Genomic DNA, 4,258 nt, shown 5'->3' on the forward strand with positions numbered 1-4,258 from the left:
ACGCCGATACCTGTAGAGGGGCCATTTCATAGAGTGGGAGTTGATGTGATCCAGTTCACTACTTCACATGTTGGAAATCGTTATGCTGTTGTGTTTACTGACTATCTTACAAAATGGCCAGAGGTATTTGCAACCAAGGATCAAACAGCACTCACTATTGCAAAGCTGTTTGTACAGGAGATAATTTGCCGTCATGGTGTTCCATGCCAGTTGTTGTCAGATAGGGGCCCTGCATTCCTGTCATATCTGATGACAGAAATTTGCAAGTTACTAGGTGTAAGTAAATTAAACACAACAGCGTATCATCCACAGACTAATGGGTTGACAGAACGATTCAACAGAACATTAACCAGTATGTTGGCTAAGAAGGTGGAGCAGAGTGGAAAAGATTGGGATAGTCACCTTCCATTTGTTCTGTTTACCTATAGGGAAAGTGTCCAGGAGTCAGTGAGAGAGTCTCCATTTTACTTGCTCTATGGCCAGATTGCCAACAGTATTGGATATGGACGGTGGCTCTAAGCAGGAAGTGGATGTGGACACTTACAAGGGAGAAATAACAATTAAGATGGATGAAGCATGGGAATTGGCGAGAAGCAATATTAAGAAAGCCCAGAAAAATCAGAAATTATATCATGATCAGCGATCTAAGCCACCTAATTTTAAAGTTGGTGATAGAGTGATGGTGTACGTGCCGGCTGCAAAAGCATGTAAGTCTTACAAGTTTGCTAGGCCATTTCATGGGCCCTATCGAATAATAGCACAGGATGAAACTGGAGTGGTTATTACCTGATAAGTTTTGGCCAACAAGAACTACTGGCAGTGGGAATAAATGTGATAAGAGGCCGATTTCACGAAATATTGAAGGTGTTACTAACCTGGCTGAGGGAATCCAAGGCTCAACCCCTGACAGCTCAATTGATGATGATGTTGAAGACCAACAACAGGAGGGAGCATCACCAACTGTGCTACCACATGAGGAAACCAACTCCTGGAAAAGTCGCCTAAGACCAAGACAGAAAGATGGGGACATCTGATCTAAGAGTGGGGAGATGTAACACATATGGATAATTAGAACTGTAAATAATAGATATGAACAATTAGAATTGTTATGAGAACTCTTAATTTGTTGTTGTTATGTGTAACCTTGACCTTAGAGATTGGATAAAAAGGCTGGAGCTGGTCACCAGCTCTCTCTTCTTCAGTTGATTGTAAGCTGTTATATTGTTGAAGCTGAATGATATCTATTACATATTTAGTACTGCCCGGTAAGCACCACTAGCTGGCGTAAAAGAAATTAAACATAGGAACAGCCAGAGATTGCTGGAAAAAAAAGAAACAAGCCAGCTTGTTAAACACACAGAAATCTCTATTTGGACTCAAATAAACATTTAACCAGAGGCATTCTCAGTACTTATTGGCCCCTGATTTACAAAAATACTGTTTTTTCTCTAATCTCTACAATATACATTGAGTCCAAATAGAAATCTGTGTGTTTAACATGCTGGCTTGTTTCTTTTTTTTCAGCAATCTCTATTTCCATGCTTTAAATTATTTTTATAATACTTTTTCACTAATTACAAGAAATTATGTTCACTTTTTGGGGACAAAAATTACATAGTTTTCCTTCCTATGTTTTTTTCGTATCCATGACCTATTTTAAATCCAATGATAACATCCATTCTCAAGAAAATTTGCTTCTTGTAGGTTCACTTTGCCATTGATCTGACTTAGTTATGTAGTACACTCTCTATATGCATGTATTTACAACAATGTTTCATATCCTAATTGAAAAATTCACTCTTAACAAAAATTGGTGACTAAGAAAAGTTATGAATCTGAGATGACTATTTTTGATGGTTTGCCAGCACAAACACCAGCAGGTAATCTCCTGGGTGAAATACTCAGATGGAAGTCTTCATGATTTTCCAACATGTTATCATCAAATATTGTAACATTAAATGAAACACTGGTCACTCCAGCAGGAAATGTGACAGTGTATGGTCCAGAATCATAATCAACACCTCCTGTAATATTCTCACTGTTAACATGTTGTTAAAGGTGAAGTCAGTCTACTCACCAGTTGCAATAATGTCTTTACTTTTAACCTTTAAAGTAATGACAGTTGATGATGGGTTACTGAGAACTAGTACAGGTTGTACTAGTCCATCATCTTCATCAACACTGTATGTTGACTGGTTGAAGCTCACAGTAATAGCTACAAAGAAAACAAACAAATATTAATGCAGCTTGTTATTATGCTTTTCCAAAGCAGAAACTTTTATAAAGAATTAAATATACAATAACTTTCCAGTATACTGTATAGTTACAGTTACAAGTAGCCACAAGGGAAATTGAGAATTTAAAGTTTGATTAGATCCTTGTACTTGTTTGTTTACTTTTAGCAACATAATTATGACTGGTGAACCCGCACATACCACATCAACGAAAGAATGGTGCCATAAAAACCAATTTTATATCTAACATACTCCCCAACTATCAAAAGTGAAGTGGCTTATGTACAGCCCATTACACAGCATACATATGCAGGCCTGTAGCCGGGGGGTTCTGAAGAACTGCCCTTTTGGAAAAAGGACCACAATTTCAGTAGAAAGCTCCACAATTTTAGCAAAAAGGTCCACAATTTTAGCAAAAACGGCTCCACAATTTCTGGTATACAAGTCCAAATTTTCAGTAGCAAAAGTCCATTAGCTACAGTTTACTAAATACCGCTAATAAGAAGCTAAATTAAGTGCCCGAGTAGCTCATTCAGTGCTTGTATTAACTGCAAAGCAAGATTGAGATACTCTAATAGAGCAGTCAACCACTCTAATAGAACAGTCACAATTACATTTTTTTCTTTAAAAAGCTGTATGGTATGTAATTTAGTTACAAAACACATATTGAGATTGTCTAAACTAGAGCTTTTATTAAAATATAAAAATTTTGATGGGCAAGCCACCCCCCCCTCCCATGCAGAGCCCATGAATAGCATCCATGCTTCAACAACATGTAAAGTGTAAATTTCATTGTTTTGGACACTCTTTGTACAAAAATCACCTATACGGAACAATATTAGTCCATCTAACATCAAACACAGCACAAAAACAAGAAACAATTTACAGGCAGCTGGATATAGAATTTAGAAAGTCACGCAAACTCTGTCTGCCAGCCAGCCTGCCTGCTGGTCTGCTTGACCACAGTCACAAGGCTGGAGGCCAAACAAAGCAGCACACGGTCACCATTTTATGCCACAATAACAAACTCACCGGTGGATGTGCATTGGGGTTCTGATAAATCTGCGCCTTGTCTTTCCTATTTCAGTCAGGCTGGTCATCTTCTTGTTGATGTAATGAAACCATATTGAGGCATTAATTTTCTATATAAACACCTTCTCTGAGCAGCATGTTTAGAATTATTTAAAGTGCTTATGCTTGGTAGATACCTGTAACTTTGTCTTCGACATAACATCCATTAATGATCTGATTAATAATGATCTAATCCAAAACAGCCAAGCTTGGGGTGTGGCCTCCATTGAGCCATGGTGAAAAAAAAAAGTGAAATCCAAGTTGGCAGCCAAGTTCCAGCAACTTTTGGCTGCCACCTTTTATTTCACAACTTTTTTCACCCAGGCGTAGATCTACCAGTAGAAGTACTAGATTGTTCTAGAACATTCCATGATGTTCTATTAGAAGTCCTCAAAAATGTGCTCTCTATTAGAGTATTATAATAATATTAAGTAAAGCATGTAATACAATACACTTATAAGCCTATCTTGATAATCATTATTGTGTCTGTATAGAAAAGAAGAAATGTGAGTAAAAACAAGACTTTGGGGTGTTATACGTACAGTACAAAAAGAAGTGAAGTCCACACAAAACAGCCCAGTTGTGAAAAAATGGTGTTGCTTTAAAAAGTCTGGTGAAAAAGTTGTTCATCAAAAGTGCTGCCTTTTAGTATTGCCACGATATATCGATACATCGATAGTATCGATACAACAATTTGTCTTGAAAATGTTACAGTTAGTTCTATATCGTGATATATGTTCATATCATGACATAAACCTGGGTGATATATGATAGAGAGGTTTTCTATGTCGTGGCAGCACTACTGCCTTTGATGCCAATGCATTAACATTATTGTAGCCATTTCTTGGATGCCACCTTTGATTCAACAACTTTTTTCACCAAGGTTTGTTAGGCCATACCATTTTTTTCACAGCTTGGCTGTGTTTAGTGTGTAGTATTAATTATTATATAAA

The 4,258-nt window shown here is 37.2% G+C and overlaps 1 long non-coding RNA gene across 1 annotated transcript; it reads right to left on the minus strand.

Moving 5' to 3' along the window:
- Positions 1 to 1,885: 1,885 nt before the first annotated feature.
- Positions 1,886 to 3,940, minus strand: LOC136262032 (uncharacterized). The gene is made up of 3 exons (XR_010704081.1): positions 3,443 to 3,940; positions 2,078 to 2,215; positions 1,886 to 2,024 (listed from the first exon to the last, which is right to left on the minus strand). It is a non-coding gene; the product is annotated as an uncharacterized lncRNA (long non-coding RNA).
- Positions 3,941 to 4,258: the final 318 nt, after the last annotated feature.

The sequence above is a fragment of the Dysidea avara genome, chromosome 7, assembly GCF_963678975.1.
Source record: "Dysidea avara chromosome 7, odDysAvar1.4, whole genome shotgun sequence".
NCBI classification, from domain to species: Eukaryota; Metazoa; Porifera; class Demospongiae; order Dictyoceratida; family Dysideidae; genus Dysidea; species Dysidea avara.